Raw genomic sequence first — 20,230 nt, 5'->3', positions numbered from 1 at the left:
CAGGAAAGGTCTTCATATTGGTGTGCTATGTGGGCAGAACACAAATTGCGGTTGAATCATTCCTCAAATGATGGGTTAGGACAGTAAGGCATTGTAGCAGTATGTGCAGTCCCCCTTTCGAAACAGGAACCCTGAAACAGTCTCGATTTGAATGATGCAGCATTATCAGAGACTAAATATTGCAATTCCCCAAGGGTACCAAACAAGGACTTCAAGCAATTTATAGTGCCATGTGATATCACAGCTCAGAAATAACCAGCAAAAGCAGGTAAAGATATCCACACAAATTAGTATGAACCTATTCCCGACTTGCTACTGCAGAAGATTGTCTACATAATTTATGTACAATATGTGCGTGGGTGACGTCAATATTTCAGAAGCTAGCAGTCACTCTGTGCCGTGTACTCATCATTTGGTTACTCATTGCACAGACTTTGCTAAACTGTACCCACCCTGTAATTCCCATGTCTGTGATCTTCCATATAAAATTTTCCTGAATTTTAAGTTGTGTTTTAAATATTCCTAAATGGCTACTGACTAGCAACTCTCGGTAATATTTACATAGTAAAGATACTACTCCAGGAGTGAGAGATGAAGCTATTTTGTCCTGTTTACTTCCCCTGACTGGACAGCTCAAAACATTTACAGTTAGACAGTAGGGCTTAACCTTTTCTCCTCCCTTTATCATCTCTTTAATTTCTTGTAACCTAACATTGGAATCCTGATGTTCTGCACTGTCTGTAAACAACCGCAGGAGATAGGTGAGGATAGCCACAAAGAAGTCTGCTTTGTGCTTACTGCCTCCTTGAAATGTCCACTCACTGTATGATTCAATATCCCCTTTCCCAAACATAAAATTATGTTTGTCAGCAACAGCTTTATACCCTCCACCTATATGACAGACACACTCTAAACTGGAGGTGGAGATCCAAATTGCTTCTCTTGCAATACACCCCGTCCACCTTGGTCGTCCCCGTACCCAATAAGGGCACGGTTATCACTTTCAACAACCAATGGATGGTGCTCTCGGGATGTACGGATTTTCTGCAAAGCAAACAATACAGCCAACCTTTCCAGTCTGTAAACTGAATATAAAATTTCTAATCTTGGAAAACTGAGAGAGGTGTACCCTATCAGTCTTCTCCTTGACTAGTGTTCTAATAAAAGAAGAGGTGCTACACCTGATATAGAAGCATCCAGGGTATAATCCACCCTGAGAAAACCCTGACCCTTCCCCCTCCTCTTCTCTTGACCTTTTGTCCTGCTAATTGATTTATGACACCTCCTGCAGATAATCCACCCTTCTGAGAAATCCCCACCCTTCCCCCTCCCCCTCCTCCACTCCTCTGTGGACCCCATTCAAATTTCCTTCCTTTCTTTCTCATTTAACTCAGTGGACTAGCAATCTGGGCAAAGTTAAGTGTGAATTTTTGGAAAAAATTAATCATGCCAATGAACCTTGCCATAGCCTTGGGACACTTAGGTGGCAAACAGTTGTGCACAGTCTTAAAGCAGCTTTGGTCAACAGTAATACCCTGGGGAGAAACTGTGCATGTGCCAAAAATGACATCTGTGATTGTGCAAACTTTACCTTAGTAGGTTTGACTGTGAGCCACTGACTTATTACACACTAAGGGTCTACTCACCTTAACATCACCCCTATTACTGGCCTCTAGTCAGTCAGAATTCTCGCTTTTCTTTTGCTGGATGCCTGGACAGTCTCATTTGAAATGGTCAGGACTCCCACATCTAAAATGTGTACATGGCATCCTGTTATGTATAAGGCAGCCCTTTCTGCCTCCTATAGGCACCTTTGAATCCTGTATCCCGGTCTCGGCCTTTAGATTAGATTAATTATTCGTTCCATAGACCTATAAAGGAGGGAATCATCCTGGGTGTGGGATATGTCAGATAAGCACATTACAAAAATGTAATTAGAAAAACTTGAGTGTAATTAATTTTAATGATCCTCAGTCAATAGACAGTAAAATTATGTACATTAATTAAATTAAACCTGTAAATATTAGAAGTTTAAATACTTACATCTGCTTTCATTAAATCCATAATTCCGACTTTTTCTAGTTACTTGACTGTTACAACCAAGTATTGTCAAAAATTAAAGTATAATAAATTTTCATTAAAATGGTCTACTGCACTTGTTGAGAAACTCATGGATGGAATAGAAGTAGTTGGCCACCAAAAATTCTTTTAAATTATGTTTCAATTGTGCCTTGTCTGAAACTAAACTCTTAATGGTTGCTGGTAACTTATTAAAAATATGTCTTGCTGAATACTGGACTTCTTTCTGGGCAAGAGTAAGTGATTTTAAATCTTTATATGTATTGTTCTTATTCCTAGTATTGATACTGTGTACTAAGCAGTTAGTTGGAAAAAGAGATGTATTATTTACAACAAACTTCATTAAGGAATAAATATACTGAGAAGCTGTGGTTAATATGCTCAGTTCCTTGAATAGGTTTCGACATGATGTTATTGGATTTACGCTACTCATTACTCTTATTATACGCTTCTGTACTCTAAAAATTTGTTCTCTGTTTGTGGAGTTACCCCAAAATATGATACCATATGACATAATGGAGTGAAAATAAGCAAAATATGCCAGTTTTTTTTATGTTTATGTCTCCTTTGTCTGATATCATTCACATTGCAACCACAGACTTGTTTAGGCACTTTAGCCGTTCGTTAGTATGTTTCTCCCAACTGAATTTATTATCAAGTTGTAATCCCAAGAATTTTACACTCTCAACTTCTCCTATCGGAAACTACTTTTCATGTGTCAGCTAACAAATTAAATGAATTCTTCTCTGCACCTCTGAATACCAGCACGGCTGATAATTACCGTCCACAAGAATCCTCAAACAGGATAACTAACAACGATACCTTCCATCTAAAACATGTAACAACAAATATGGCAAGAAAAGCAATAATGAGAATCTCTTCTGATGCAATAGGCAATGACAGTATCGGTATAAACATGATTAAGAATGTTGCCGATATCTTAGTACCTGTCTTAACTGACATATTTAATTTTTCCCTTGTGAACGGAATACACCCCACTGCATGGAAAAGAAGCTTAATTCGACCCATCCCTAAGATCGAAAACCCGCAACTGCCTGCTGTTTCCAAAGCACTTGAATATATTGTTCATGACCAAATCACTGAACATTTGCATGAATTCAGCCTATATGACAAATTTCAATCCGGTTTCCGTAAACATCAGAGCACAAACACTGCTCTAATTAAAGTAACTGATGACCTGAAATATGCCATCGACAATCAAAAGGCAACAATATTGATGCTACTGGACTTCAGCAAAGCTTTTGACACTGTTAACTTTGACATATTGCTCAGAAAAATGCAACAGCTTAATTTCTCTGATAGTGCAATGAGATGGTTTGAAATCTACGTAAAAGACAGACAGCAATGTGTTGTCTGCGTAAATGAAAAATCTTCCTGGAAACATGTTTCCTCGGGAGTGCCACAAAGATCAGTCTTAGGACCACTTTTGTTTTCTTTATATGTCAACGATATTTCGTCGTTTCTGTCTTCCTGTAAATATCATTTCTATGCCGACGACCTCCAGCTCTACCTAAGCGTCAGACCTGAAGATGTAAACACTGCAATCGCTCAGATGAATGATGATCTGTCTTCAGTAGTGACATGGGCGAAAAATCTGGGGCTTAAACTAAATGCAAAAAAGACGCAAGTAATCTTAATAGCCCATCAGAAAGTAATAAATTCAGATTTCCGCGAACGGCTACCTCCTATTCTGCTCGACGGTACTCCAATACCATATCAGAAAACAGTGAAGAACTTCGGTGTAACTTTGGATGAGCATCTCAACTGGGCGGAGATTACAGTCGCAGTGTGCCGAAAGACGTCTGCTTGTCTCTATGCTCTCAAAAAGTTTCGGAACATATTTCCACAGGACTTGAAATGCCAGCTCGTGCAAGCACTTGTTCTACCAAACCTCCACTATTGTGATGTGATTCAACAAGGCATGAGTAGTGAAAACAAAAGACGGCTAGAGCTAACCATGAATGCCTGTGTGCGTTACACCTGCAACATTCGCCGATATGATCATGTTAGTGCTTCATACTCTGAGCTAGGGTGGCTGCGGCCAGACAAATTGCGTGACTACAACACTCTATGTCTACTTCACTGACTCCTCATCGCGCAAGCACCCCAGTACCTTGCTTCAGAGATTAAAAACCTGTCATGCCATCATAATCGAAACACGAGGTCACTCTTATTTGGTATCCTAACTGTGCCCACTGACAAAACAAAAACTTTTGCAAACTCCTTCTCAGTTGCCGCTGTCTGCCCCTGGAACAAACTGCCCCTTACCTTGCGCAAAATCCAATCTCCTGCTGCTTTTAAGAAGAAGTTGAAGCATTTCCTACTATCATCCTCATAAAGTTCTCCACAAAATTAATGTACAAGGGCAATTCTCTCATCTGTCAAATAGCAAAGCTAGCATCTCCTATCTTGTTCCTGAGTTGCCTTCCTCTTCATCTATCTCTATTAGCCACGCAATCTTCTTTTCCTTTATATTTCCTTAATTATGTTTCATCATGTCTCTCTATTCTTCTCCTCCCTTCACCATCAGTCTCCCTCATACTCCCTGCTGCCAGCACTCCTATCTAAAATCTGTCTCTTCAATAATGTCTAATTATAACAGTACTTATGATCTAAGAATATACACTCTATATGTATGTATTTTTCCAGGTGTACCTTTCTAATTGTTTATTTCACTTTTTGTACTAGATGTAGTTTAACATGCCTACTAAAACATATGAATGTAAAATAAGTAGAATGCCTGGTTAGATGTAAGAGGGGGTCTGATGGCCCTAATCGTGCCAGGTTAAATGAATCAATAAATAAAAATAAAAATAAATAAATATTTCCATGTCATCATATTTTATACACACACCAGAAGGAAATCTGTTGGAAGTTCTGAACTGCATATAGTGGGTCCTTTCAAAGTTTAATGACAGTGAATTGGCTATGAACCACTTATTAATGTCAGTAAAAATTTGATTAGCTGCCCTTTCTAAATTTATATTTGATTTACTATTAATTGCAATGTTTGTATCATCTGCAAATAAGGCAAACTTGGCATCTGGTAATGTAATAGATGACAGGTCATTAATATACACAAGAAATAGTAGTGAACGTAGTATGGGACCTTGGGGAACATCACATGTAATTTCTTCCCGGTCAGTTGATGTCTGATTGCCTACTGCTGAAGTGTTACGTAATGACACCCTTTGTTTTGTATTAGTAAGATATGGCTGAAACCACTTTGCAGTACTACCAGTGACGCCATAATATTTTAGTTTACTTAAAAGAATGCTGTGATTCACACAGCCAAATGCCTTTGACTGGTCACTGAATATACCAGTTGCCTCTAATTTGTTGTCCAATGAATTAAGGACATTTTCACTCTAAGTGTAAATAGCTTTCGCAATATCAGAACCCTTAAGAAACCCAAACTGTGACTTTGACAGTATGTTATTTTCACTAAGATGCTTAAGTAGACGCTTGAACATAACATTTTCAAAGATTTTTGAAAAAGTTGGCAAAAGTGAGGTTGGTTGGTAATTTGACGGCATTTCTTTGTCCCCTTTCTTGTGGAGAGGTATAACTTCAGCATATTTAAGCCAGTCCGGGAATGTTCCTGTGACAAGTGATTGATTACACAAATAATCTAAGATATGACTAAGCTCACATGAACACTCTTTTATTAACTTTGTTGATATGTTATCATAACCACTAGAATGATTTGATTTCAAGGACTTTATGATGGATTCTATTTCTTTGGGTGAAGTAAGTGTCAATTCCATTTTACTGAGATTGCTTGTGTGCACTGGTCTCAGATAGTCCATTGCATTATTTACTGAACCTGACAACCCCATGCTATCAGTAACAGAGACAAAATACTTGTTTAAATAGTTTCCAACACAACATGCGTTCGTTACCAGGGTTTCATTTATTTTTAGAGCTATTTGTTCCTCCTCATTTCTGGTCCTACCTGTCTATGACTTAACTATGTCCCATATTGTTTTTATTTTATTGCTGGATGTATTTATCTTCTTCTGATAATGCAGGTGTTTAGATTTCTGGATAACCTTCTTCAGTATTTTAGAGTAATTTTTGTAATGAGCTATAATGTTAGTATCAAAGGTGTCCCTATGTATCAGATGGAGTTTCCTTTTTGTCTCACATGATATCTTTCAGATTCATATCTGTGTAATGGATCGTGTACACACGTGTCTGCCTTGTAAATCCATGAATGAGTTGGCCTCTCCACAAACAACAACCAATGCCTATCCTCTGGACTTACCCCTTCAACCTCTGCTTCACTCTGTGGTAAATATAATGCCTTTACTACGTGAATAATATCCCGCATGTACTGTGCTAACAGCTCACTGTTTTCTTATACCCACCAGTAGTCCCTTTGCACTAATTCCTGCAGTATCTACAGAGAAGGTATCAGTTTCCTACACAAATAGCCCCAAAATTCACTAAGGCTACACTGTGCTATTCTAGCTGTATTATCAGAACACATTAACTGCCCTGCATGCTTTGGATATAGCAACTTATAAAAGTGTTGTCCTGTCAATCCACAGTTTTCACCTTGTTCCTGTAACTCATCTAGCGACCACAATAGGTGCTGAATCTGACCTAAAGTGTTGACTGACAATTTTCTACACTTGTAACAACCCAAGTGAAAAATTAGGTAAATTACCAAACAAATTAAGGCACCATCAGTCTGCTGTATTGTCTCGATATATACTGCAGAATAAGGGATGTGGCCGGAGTTACATGTGATAATCACTGATGGCCCTTGTCAAAGATAAAAACTTATTTATTGATTGTCATCTTGAAACTACCTGGCAGATTAAAACTATGTGCCGGACCGAGACTCGAATTCGGGACCTTTGCCTTTCGCGGGCAAGAAGCTCTACCAACTGAGCTACCCCAGCACGACTCACGCCCCGTCCTCACAGCTTTACTTCTGCCAGTACCTCGTCTCCTACCTTCCAAACTTTGCAGAAGCTCTCCTGCGAACCTTGCAGAACTAGCACTCCTGAAAGAAAGGATATTGCGGAGACAGTTGGTAGAGCACTTGCCCGTGAAAGGCAAAGGTCCCGAGTTTGAGTCTCGGTCTGGCACACAGTTTTAATCTGCCAGGCAGTTTCATATCAGCGCACACTCCACTGCAGGGTGAAAATCTCATTCTGGAAACATCCCTCAGGCTGTGGCTAAGCCATGTCTCCGCAGTACCCTTTCTTTCAGGAAAGCTAGTTGTGCAAGGTTCGCAGGAGAGCTTCTGCAAAGTTTGGAAGGTAGGAGACGAGGTACTGGCAGAAGTAAAGCAGTGAGGACGGGGCGTGAGTCGTGCTTGGGTAGCTCAGTTGGTAGAGCACTTGCCCGCGAAAGGCAAAGGTCCCGAGTTCGATTCTCGGTCCAGCACACAGTTTTAATCTGTCAGGCAGTTTCAGAATGCACATTCTGCTGCAGAGTGAAAATCTCATTCTGGAATTGTCATTTTGTCAAAGACAAAAACTGTTTGGCGATTCTTCAGAGTTACTATCCAAATGTTGCTAAGTTTCATGGTCTCTACTTTCCTATTACAATTTTGCCTATGTTTATGTATTTCAATGGCTTCTCTCCATAACTGTGGATAATAGTTCATTGTTGTAGATAAAATTTTTTGTTTCAGAAAACTTCACTTTGTGACTTCCTGGCTGAAGAGCATGTCCTGTTAAAGCCAATTTGACTATTTTCTCTAATTTTCAAAGACTTTTGGGTTCCTTTATCCATGTATCCACACTTCTCTTAGTTGCTCCAATATAAACATGTACACAGAATTTTATACATGCCACATGCTAATAGAGGAGGGCGTTTATCCACAGACCAGAGTGCTTGACGTATTTTCTTTGTTGGTGTAAAAACCAGTCTGATGTCATGTTTCTGTAAAATCTTTTCGATCTGATCTATTACTTTTTTAATAAAAGGCAGAGAAACTGTATTTTTCCACCGTTGTTTTTTATGCTTGTCCTTCGACCTTCCATTATTTAGTCATAGAATTCAGGTTACTTCTTTCCCTGAGTAGTCATTTTTCTGGAAAGCATTCTGTAGATGTTTTAATTTAGTGTACAGGTATTCCAGTGTGCAGATCCTTTTGGCTCTATTGGCTGCTGCCAGTTTTCACGTAAACCATGTGCCAAACAACATGTAGCCCGCTGTGTGGTCCATGGTGGTGTCAGTCTCTTGAGCATGTTGATATGATTGTCCACATTCATCTCATAAGAGCTTAGTACACACTGCTTCTATGCTTCACTTAAATTTTATCTTGCTTTCTCATTAGGTGCAGTGCATCAGTCCAAATGCCAGGATGATAGCAGACAGACGACTGTACATTGTGTTGGTACCTTTACTGCCTCCATATTTGCTATTAATATTAATAATTTATTCATCTAAGAATCATTTTACTCTGTTGATTTCCTGCCGTTCTGCTGCACCCCTTTTTTTCATAATCAAATTTCTGAAACTGTTACTAAAATAAATGGTGAGACATCATAATTGTTGTATTACTTGATCTTGGAGCACAGAACTTCTCCATGTCTGACATCTGCACCACGTGTCACATTGCAGTGAGGCAAACAGTTTCAGTTGGTCTGTATGTGGTTAGAGTGTATTTACCTATTTCTGTTTATTAACTTTGTCTCTAACTGTGAAAGAACTGTAAGTAAAAATACATAACAGATCAACATAAATACATAGTGATATTTCGTCAGTTGACTGCCTCATAACTAGCATAATTCTGTTGTTAGTCGCCGATCTTTCAAAGTGCCGCCGTGCAGTTACACGCGTCCTCTACATGCAACGCTGTCTGTCAGCCATGCAGCAGCCACGCTACCTAAGCGGCCAGCGAGCCAGCGGCCGCTAGACTTGGACTCAGTGCTGATTTGACTGTTACAGTGTACACACGTTTTACTTTGTTTACTTGATCTGCGACTTACATGTATTGTGTCGTCCTACAAATATATTTGTTCAACTTGACGTTATAACAATTGGTGACGAAGTAGTGAATTTTTCTTTTTTTCATCGTTGACACACAGGTTTCCATGGCTACTTTAGAGCAACTATTGCAAGGTCTCATTGAACAGCAAATGCTGATCACATCTGCAATTCGTGATTTCGTCGCGGCGTCCAATGTGGGGCGTCTCTCGTCGTTGTCTCTACCTCCTTTTCCTCCTTATGGATAGACGGCGGAAGAATGGTCTGATTACGAAAAACATCTTCGACAGCACTTCTTGGCATTTCATGTCGTGGACGACCAAACATGTAAGTCTCTGTTCCTTTCATGGATTTCACCTCAAATGTATCGGTTGTTGTCGCAGTTGGCTCCTTTGAAAGATCCTGCGTCTTTGTCCTTTGCTGAAATGTGCTCACTTCTGTCCGTATATTTTCAAAAGCATACACATGTGGTAGATTCTCGTGCTGCCTTTTATCATTGTCAAAAACAACCGAATCAATCCTATCGTGCTTGGGCTGCTGAACTTCATGGCCTCAGTCAAAAGTGTCAATTTGTTACTGACGTTCACAAAGAATCCTACGCCAACTCCATGGTACGGGATGCTATTATCCGATCAGTGCCCGACAAAGAAGTTAGGCAACGTGCCCTTCAGTTGGCAAATCTGACTCTAGATGAAGTCCTATCCATTGCTCAGTCTTTTTAAATTTCTTGCGCCGCTGGAGCGCAAATAGAGGGATGGGATGACCTCGGGGAAGTGCAACCTTTGTGCGCTGTTGACGAAGCATGCGGCGTGTCCCCACCAGCCGATGTGGCTGCAGTATGCTCCCAAGCCCAGCTTCGGCCTAACCATAAACAAACCTCTAAGAAACTGAAGCAAAACCCACCGCAACTTCCTTCATGTCCGCAGTGTTTTACGAAACATTCATGGGAGGATTGTCCCCAACGTTGGGCCGTGTGTTACACATGCAAAAAGAAGGGTCATGTGTCATCCGTTTGCAATTCCGACCACATACCTGACGTTCATGAACGTGACGCTGATTCTGCTTCTGTGTTGTCTGCAATGGTACTTCTTCCCTTTCAGGGAAGTCATTCCTCACTGTCCAAATCCTTAGTCAGGATGTTCGCATGCAGGTGGATACTGGTTCTGCTGCCACTATCATCAATTCTCAGACTATCTTCAGTTGGGTTCTCCAGTCCTATCACCTGTCACTAGGCAATTACAAACGTACAATAAACAGAAGATTTCTCTCTTGGGACAATTTAATGCTGAGATATCTTACAAATCTGTCATTCGCGCTGTTCCCATTATTTGTGGTCGACCATAGTAATGCGTAGAATTTTTTTGGTTTCGATACCTTTCGGGTTTTTGGGTTCTCCATAGATGACTCTGTCAATGTCGTCTCTGATGCTATTCCTTATGCTCACTAGGATTCCTTGTCGACGACATTTTCGTCCCTTTTTTTCTCCTGGGTTAGGCCGTGCAAACGACTTTGAAACTCATATCACGCTCAAACCCACTGCTCGGTCTAAGTTTTTTCAGGCTTGGCCCATTCCTGTGGCCCTTTGTGATCGGGTCAAATGGGAGCTGGATCGTCTCACTGCTTCAGGGGTCTTGCTTTCTGTCACTTCCAGGGAGTGGTCCTCTGCTGTCATTGTTGTTGCTAAGCCCAATGGTGATATTCGTCTCTGTGGCAATTTCAATGCCACTGTAAATGCTCAATGCCTCATCGACGCTTACCCTATGCCCCGACCAGAAGAATTGTTCACTAAACTTGCTGGAGGCCAGTATTGTTCTAAACTTGACCTGTCAGAAGCTTATCATCAACTTCCTCTCGACGCTGCTTCCCGGCAGTTCCTGGTCCTTAATAGGCCTTTCGCCCTCTATCAATACCAACGATTGCCATTCGTGGTTGGCAGCACCCCTGCTCTCTTTCAGCAATTCTTGGAACAATTATTGCTCCCTGTCCCTGGGTGTATAAATTACATGGACGACATTGTTGTCACTTGCTCCACCACTGAAGAACATCTTCAGAATCTCCGCACACTTTTTCATGTCTTACAGACTGCTGGTCTTAAGTGTAGTCTTTAGAAATCAAAATTTTTTTCACGCATCTATCATGTACTTGGGATTTCAACTCTCTCGGGATAGTATTCGTCCGCTTCAGCAAACTGTCGCTGCGATCGACGCCCTTCCTCGCCATACATCTGTTAAGGAACTGCAGGCCTTCTTGGGGAAAATCGCATACTATTACAGGTTTTTACCGTCTGCAGCTTCGGTGACTCAGCCGTTGCATCGCCTGTTGCATAAAAACGTGCCCTTTCACTGGTCTGCGTCATGCGATGCGGCTTTCCAGAAATTGAAGAGTATCCTGAAACAGCCCCCATGTCTGGCTACTTATCGACCTGGCCAACATCTTGTTCTTGCCACGGACGCCTCTGAATATGGGGTTGGTGCAGTCCTTGCACAAGAGTTGACTGAAAATCGTGATTAACTTAAAAATTATGATGGCACATTTACTATGTATACCAAGCAGAAATTTGAGAGATTTTTCAAACACTATTTCTGAAATCCATTATGTATCATTTCTATTTTCAAATCCATCATATGTTTTACCAATAAGTGCAGATTATGTCTGGGAAATTTCAAAATTAAATGTCCTGCTACTGTGTCACATTTGCAGTTTGGGCTACGATGACAGTGAGTGGTAACATAAATTCTGGTAGACAATCTATTACTTTGGATATGAAGTATGTAAAATTTATTTTGCATTAGCTTGAGAAGGGAGAACCCTTGCATGTGTCAGTTTCTGTTTATATTTAGGAGTACTTCAACAGTTCAACCATAATTTTGCTGTCAGTAGTGGGTTGTCTGACCAGTCCGCATTTTTTGGGACACAGAATTTGATTTATCAGTTTCTGCTGCCTCCCGTTATACTGCTCTGCACATCCATAAATGGGCGAATAAAGCGTATATGAAAAGAAAAGAGAATCATTTTTATGTTTGGCCTGTCAATTTCTAGATCACACTCTAGTTTTGAAATTATAGAAATGAACTATTGTCATTGTTTTGCATTGTTTTGAAGGAATTTATTTTTTCTTCTGCAGTATTCTAGACATTGGACGTAACTGTTCCTTGTAGGGACTGTATGGAAAGTATTTTTTTTTTTTTTTTTTTGCCTTAGTCACACTTTGTTTCTTTTCTTACAACAACATGGCAGAGACTAAGCAAGAGTATTTTTTGCTGGAACACTCAGACAGCTACAGCTCGACGTTAAGTTAAGGTTGTTGTTGTTGTTGTGGTCTTCAGTCCTGAGACTGGTTTGGTGCAGCTCTCCATGCTACTCTATCCTGTGCAAGCTTCTTCATCTCTCAGTAACTACTGCTACCTACATCCTTCTGAATCTGCTTAGTGTATTCATCTCTTGGTCTCGCTCTACGATTTTTACTCTCCACGCTGCCCTCCAATACTAAATTGGTGATCCTTCGATGTCTCAGAACATGTCCTACCAACCGATCCCTTCTTCTAGTCAAGTTGTGCCACAAGCTCCTCTTCTCCCCAATTCTATTCAATACCTTCTCATTAGTTATGTGATCTACCCATCTAATCTCCAGCATTCTTCTGTAGCACCACGTTTCGAAAGCTTCTATTCTCTTCTTGTCCGAACTATTTATCGTCCATGTTTCACTTCCATACATGGCTACAGTCCATACAAATACTTTCAGGAACGACTTCCTGACACTTAAATCTATACTCGATGTTAACAAATTTCTCTTCTTCAGAAACGCTTTCCTTGCCATTGCCAGTCTACATTTTATGTCCTATCTACTTCCACTATCATCAGTTATTTTGCTCCCCAAATAGCAAAACTCCTTTACTACTTTAACTGTCTCATTTCCTAATCTAATTCCCTCAACATCACCCGAATTAATTCGACTACATTCCATTATCCTTGTTTTGCTTTTGTTGATGTTCATCCTATATCCTCCTTTCAAGACACTGTCCACTCCGTTCAACTGCTCTTCCAAGTCCTTTGCTGTCTCTGATAGAATTACACTGTCATCGGTGAACCTTAAAGTTTTTATTTCTTCTCCATGGATTTTAATACCTACTCCGAATTTTTCTTTTGTTTCCTTTACTGCTTGCTCAATATACAGATTGAATAACATCGGGGAGAGGCTACAACCCTGTCTCACTCCCTTCCCAACGACTGCTTCCCTTTCATGCCCCTCGACTCTTATAACTGCCATCTGGTTTCTGTACAACTTGTAAATAGCTTTCGCTCCCTGTATTTTACCCCTGCCTCCTTTAGAATTTGAAAGAGAGTATTCCAGTCAACATTGTCAAAAGCTTTCTCTAAGTCTACAAATGCTGGAAATGTAGGTTTGCCTTTCCTTAATCTATTTTCTAAGATAAGTCGTAGGGTCAGTATTGCCTCACGTGTTCCAACATTTCTACGGAATCCAAACTGATCTTCCCCGATGTCGGCTTCTACCAGTTTTTCCATTCGTCTGTAAAGAATTCGCGTTAGTACTTTGCAGCTGTGGCTTATTAAACTGATAGTTCGGTAATTTTCGCATCTGTTAACACCTGCTTTCTTTGAGATTAGAATTATATTCTTCTTGAAGTCTGAGGGTATTTCGCCTGTCTCATACATCTTGCTCATCAGATGGTAGAGTTTTGTCTGGACTGGCTCTCCCAAGGCCGTCAGTATTTCCAATGGAATGTTGTCTACTCCCGGGGCCTTGTTTCGACTCAGGTCTTTCAGTGTTCTGTCAGACTCTTCATGCAGTATTGTATCTCCCATTTCATCTTCATCTACATCCTCTTCAATTTCTATAATATTGTCCTCAAGTACATCGCCCTTCTACAGACCCACTATATACTCCTTCCGCCTTTCTGCTTTCCCTGCTTTGCTTAGAACTGGGTTTCCATCTGAGCTCTTGATATTCATACAAGTGGTTCTCTTTTCTCCAAAGGTCTCTTTAATTTTCCTGTAGGCAGTATCTATCTTACCCCTAGTGAGATAAGCCTCTACATCCTTACATTTGTCCTCTAGCCATCCCTGCATAGCCATTTTGCACTTCCTGTCGATCTCATTTTTGAGATGTCTGTATTCCTTTTTGCCTGCTTCATTTACTGCATTTTTATATTTTCTCCTTTTGTCAATTAAGTTCAATATTTCTTCTGTTACCCAAGGACTTCTACTTGCCCTCGTCTTTTTACCTACTTGATCCTCTGCTGCCTTCACTACTTCATCCCTCAGAGCTACCCATTCTTCTTCTACTGTGCTTCTTTGCCCCATTCCTGTCAATTGTTCCCTTATGCTCTCCCTGAAACTCTGTACAACCTCTGGTTCTTTTAGTTTATCCAGGTCCCATCTTTTTAAATTCCCACCTTTTTGCAGTTTCTTCAGTTTTAATCTACAGTTCATAACCAATAGATTGTGGTCAGAGTCCACATCTGCCCCTGGAAATGTCTTACAATTTAAAACCTGGTTCCTAAATCTCTGTCTTACCACTATATAATCTATCTGATACCTTTTAGTATGTCCAGGGTTCTTCCACGTATACAACCTTTTTTCATGATTCTTGAACCAAGTATTAGCTATTATTAAGTTATGCTCTGCACAAAATTCTACCAGGCGGCTTCCTCTTTCATTCCTGTCCCGCAATCCATATTCACCTACTATGTTTCCTTCTCTCCCTTTTCCTACTCTCTAATTCCAGTCACCCATGACTATTAAATTTTCGTCTCCCTTCACTACCTGAATAATTTCTTTTATCTCATCATAAATTTCTTCAATTTCTTCATCATCTGCAGAGCTAGTTGGCAAATAAACTTGTACTACTGTAGTAGGCATGGGCTTCGTGTCTATCTTGGCCACAATAATGCGTTCACTATGCTGTTTGTACTCCAATTTTTTTAATTCATTATTTAACCTACTCTTGCATTACCCCTATTTGATTTTGTGTTTATAACCTTGTATTCACCTGACCAAAAGTCTTGTTCCTCCTGCCACCGAACTTCACTAATTCCCACTATATCCAACTTTAAGGTAGAGTCGATTGTATGGCTCTGGAAGAAACATTATACTAAAATTTAGTTTTTTTGGTGGGAATACCAAGTATACTAATTGCCGAGGGCACGAGATTATGTAGAGCCATCTCTGCATTTGTAATTTGGTGCACATTATAGATAAAACATTTTGATGGTGGTCATGACATGGCTTGTGCATGAATGCACACTTGGGAGTAACTCCTTTTCAATTTCTAAACAAATGGGAGTTTCTTGACAGTCGCAGTAGTGCACAGGACCTCTGAAGCATCAAGAAAGAGGTGAGTGTGTCACATTGAAACTAAGAGTTTATCTCGGTTTCAGTTGTAACTTGCCAGTAAATGTGATTGCTGTAGGGTTCTTCCTGGTGCACCTAGATCACATGCTTGCTCGTTTATTATGTGATATGTGTTGGCTTGAGATGGCAATACAACAGCAGCAGAAGGTGTTTTGTGTTCTTCATCTCAACAGATACAGTTTAGTGAACTATGGCATATGGTTCTCACATTGTGCCTTTGACTTCCAAAATCTCCTGATCCCACAGTATAATATTTATTTTTGTGGGTTTTTTAGTAAGACTCCAACTATGCACCTTTGCTTCCAATGACTTTGGATGAACTGCAACACTGCCTAGCAACAGCATTGAATGCTGTAACTCCAGACTTGCTTGCAAAACTATGGGACAAGTACGACTATTATCTTGATGTTTGTCATGCTTCTGGTGGAGGGTACATGGAATATTTGTAGTAGTAATGAAAAGTTTCATAAATAAACATAATTTTATAAAGTATTCGGAGATTTTGTGCACACGCGTGTAGAAGACAAAACCTTGCAAAATTATAAATTGGTCTGAAAACAAAACTTTTGTAACCTAATGTAAGTTGAAATTCACCTTAAGTTTCCACCTTCATTCATGTAGAAGATATGATCTTGTGAAATCTGATGACTCTTTTGAAATGTTATTATATTTTTATTTTTCAGGAGTGATTTTGCGGCTATTATATGTCTGCACTTTATATCCTCTCATCTTCTTTTTTATCAGTTATTATGCTGCTCAAATAGTAAAAGTTATCTACTACTTTTTGCATCTTGGTCCTATTCTAATTCCCTCAGCATCAGCTGACTTAATTCAACTACACTCCATTATCCTTGTTTCACATCTGTTGATGTTCATCTTATAAAATCTTTTCTAGATGTTATCTTCTCTGGTAATTTAATCTTCCAAGCTCTTTGATATCTCTTACAAAATCGCAACATCATCAGCAAACTTTCATGTTTTTAGTTCTGGTCACTTAATTTTAATTTATTGAATTTATCTCTTGTTTTATCCAAGAATTAAATTTCTCGTTGGCTTCCTTTACTACTTGCTTAGTGTAAGATGGAATAACTTGGAGTATGGCGTACATCCCAGTCTCACTACATATTCAGTTGCTGGCCTCGTTTCATGTCTGGTTTTTGTTCAAGTTGTAAATATGATGTGACTTCCAGAATTTTATTCGTGATAAGTTCAGAATTCCAAAGAGTGTATTCAAGACAATATTGGCAAAAACTTTTACTTAACCTAAATGTGCCTTTCTTACCTCTACCTTCAAGGATAACTCACAGAGCCAGCATTGCCTGTCATATTCGTACATTTCTCCAGAGCTCAAATTCATCCGCTCCAGTATAGCCTCCTACCAGTTGTTCCATTCTTGTGTGCATAGAATGTGTTACCATGAGTTACAGGTTTTATGTTTCAGTAACTCTCACACATGTTAGCAACTGCCAAAGTCAGCATTTAACATAATGTGCTCATCAAATGTAACATAAGATGACACAGTAATTTTTCTTAGCCCTGTCACAGGTATCACCAAACTTAACATACAACTGGTAGACAAAAATTATAAAACACAAAAACACAACACACTACCATGCCAAATACGGTGTAGGAAAACAGTTGCATTCAAAACAGCTTCCATTTGTCTCAGTATGGATAAATTGAGGTTCTGTAAGGTTTTTACAGGAATCTTATACCATTTTTTGTGCAACTAGTTTTGCAAATTCAGGCAGTGACAATGTAGAAGGATAGCGATCATGCACCCTTCAAGAAAGAGACCATAAAGGCTCAATAATATTGAGATCTGATGACCTTGGTGGCCTGGGGAGATGCAACAATTCATCTTTGTGTTGTCAAAATGAGTCCTGGACGATGTGAGCTCTGTGAACAAGGGCCCTGCTTTGTAACACAGCGTCACCACTGGGGAACATTGTACCACAATATGGACCTGGTCAGCCAAAATGATCACATAATCTGTGGCAGGAACACAACATTGCAGAGTAATCATGGGGCCCATGGAGTACTGTTTTATGGCTGCCCAAATCATCATCGAACCCCCTCCGTGTTTCAGACTTTCGGCATAAACTTGACCAGAAATTGGAAACCTATGAAACAAGAGTCATCCAACTGGGTCAGAGAGGTTACTTCTTTCAAAGAGAGTAGCGGTGTCTGTTGGACAATCTGACTATGTACTTGGTTTGAAAAGGGTGGAAGCTTGCCTGCCATATAGTGGAGGCAGAATTATTTAAAAAGGATTATGTAATAATATGTCTTGAGAAAAAATTTTGAGGAAATGAGATGATTCAAAATGCAAGAATGAAAAAGCCAATTTTTAAGGTAATCCATTTTTTTAATTATTTGTGACTACCGTGTTTACTCAAATCTAAGCCGCATTTTTTTTCTGGTTTGTGTAATGCAAAAAACTACCTGCGGCTTAGAATCGAGTGCAAAGTAAGTGGAAGTTCTGAAAAATGTTCGTAGGTGCCGCCACAACTAACTTCTGCCGTCGAATATATGTAACGCTACATAGGCATGCTCTGCAGGCACAAAGATAAATACTGGGGCCAAAACCTCTGCGGTAAAAAAAAAAAAAAAAAAAAAAAAAAAAGGTGGAAGAAGAGCTTTTTTCCTTCGCCCCGAGTTTTGACCACTGCATTTTCATACATTATCCATCGAAGTAAATGAACAATACGGAATTTTTATCTTCGAATGTTGCAGCGTTTCAATGTACTGTGAAAATCTGACTGGCAAGACTGTTAGGGATGTTTGTCAATATGGCCAACTCTACGTTCTGAATTTTTTCCTACCTGTGAGAAGAGATGGTTGCTAATAGGAGCTTTTATGAATTGTGAATCACATGCAGTATTCTCTTCACCATAAGAATAATACAAATATAAACATTTTGCCACGTATTCTTTCGTGTTTGCTGCTATCTCATTTAAATTCTGTCTGCCTAATAAACTACGAAACTAGAGTGAGACAACAGCAAATGAGGAAGAATATACATATCATTTCATGTTTATATTCGTATTATTCTTATGCGTAATAGTGATACAGTCAGAAATGAAGCACGGCAATTGACTAGATTTTTAAATCTAAGATGACTCTAATTTCTGTGTAGAATGTAATGTACTAAAGAGGCATCTGCAAAGATTTTCAAACGGAGAAAATGTTTCGCTAAACTCTCGTTCAGAACATCTTCTATCATACGCAGTCTATTATTTGGTTCTTGTTGATCATTATCAAAGAAAGCAGCAGTGTAAGTAACAACAAATAGCAGACATAAGCAGACATCTGCTTGTGTCTGTATATGTGTCGATGGATGTGTGTGTGTGTGTGTGTGTGTGTGTGTGTGTGTGTGTGTGTGTGTGTGTGTGTGTGTGTGTGTGTGTGTGTGTGTGTGTGTGTTTGTGCGCGCGCAAGTGTATACCCGTCCTTTTTTCCCCCTAAGGTAAGTCTTTCCGCTCCCAGGATTGGAATGACTCCTTACCCTCTCCCTTAAAACCCACATCCTTTCGCCTTTCCCTCTCCTTCCCTCTTTCCTGATGAGGCAACAGTTTGTTGCGAAAGCTTGAATTTTGTGTGTATGTTTGTGTTTGTTTGTATGTCTATCAACCTGCCAGCACTTTCGTTTGGTAAGTCACATCATCTTTGTTTTTAGATATATTAGTGTTATAAAGTTTTTTCTGAAAGTATTAGTCAAGAGTGCAGTATTATATGGAGGTGAAACGCGGACAATAAACAGCATATATAAGAAGAGAACAGAAGCTTATTAAATGAGATATTACAGAAGACTGGTTAAGATTGGGTGGGTAGATAAAGTAAGTATTGTTGAGGTACTGCGTAGATTCGGGGAGAGTAAAAGTTTGTTGTGTAGCTTGACTAGAAGAACATATTGGTTGCTAGGACGTGTCCAAAGGCATGAAGCAAAAGTTAATTTGTATGTGACATCTAAGAATTTTAGACAAATTCTGGGGTTTGACAGTAGTAAGTGAGTTCAGATGGATGTAGGTATCAATAGATACACTGATTTACAGAGACATACACAGGGTAGGCTAACATAGAGCTGCTGCTTCGTTATTACTTTATTTGTTTGTTTATTTCATGCAATTTTATGTTTTTGCTATGATTGTTCTCTCATAATAAACACACTACCTGAAAGCAAAGAATTATTTTGCCACTTTTGTTGTAGCAAGCCTAGAATTAATTGAGGCGGAGGTTGAGCCATTACAACAGTGCACATATAATATTAGTTTATTTCACTATAACTCTTTAATATAGAATACTTAGACTGAGAGAGGTGGTGCAGTGGTTAGCGCACTAGACTCGCATTAGGGAGGACGATGGTTCAAATCCGCGTCCAACCATCCTGATTTAGGTTTTTTGTGATTTCTGTAAATCACTCTAGGCGAATGCCAGGATGGTTCCTTTGAAAGGGCACGTCCGACTTCCTTCCTCATCCTTCCCTAATCCAATGAGACCTATGACCCCACTGTTTGGTCCCCTCTCCCATATCAACCAACCAACTTAGATGCATTAAGTGTTGACTTGAATGACAATATATGTTTATAGTTGGTGCAGAGTAAAAAAAGAACTGTTTATATGTGACTACTATACACTGATTAATGATACAGGCACAGCTGTAAGAAAACTGTGTTATTGTGGGGGACTTTGTGAAAAAGCCATCTAGATTGTTTAACATATTTCTTTACTTATAATGCTGTATTGGCTGATGCCATGATATGGTCAAAACTTGAAAACTGTAAAACAATGTCCAGTATCCATTCTA

At 39.5% G+C, this 20,230-nt stretch overlaps 1 protein-coding gene and 1 non-coding gene across 2 annotated transcripts in view; both read left to right on the top strand.

Annotated features, from left to right (window-relative positions):
• The window catches only part of LOC124717180, a 128,657-nt gene that overhangs the window by 20,122 nt on the left and 88,305 nt on the right, over nt 1-20,230 (top strand). The gene's annotated exons all lie outside the window — the stretch shown is intronic.
• Trnas-cga lies at nt 7,427-7,501 on the top strand. Its single transcript has one exon. It is a non-coding gene; the product is annotated as a tRNA-Ser (tRNA).

Source organism: Schistocerca piceifrons, chromosome 9 (genome assembly GCF_021461385.2).
Source record: "Schistocerca piceifrons isolate TAMUIC-IGC-003096 chromosome 9, iqSchPice1.1, whole genome shotgun sequence".
Lineage (NCBI taxonomy): Eukaryota > Metazoa > Arthropoda > Insecta > Orthoptera > Acrididae > Schistocerca > Schistocerca piceifrons.
Note: the sequence above shows the minus strand (reverse complement) of the source record. Positions and strands in the feature narration are given on the sequence as shown.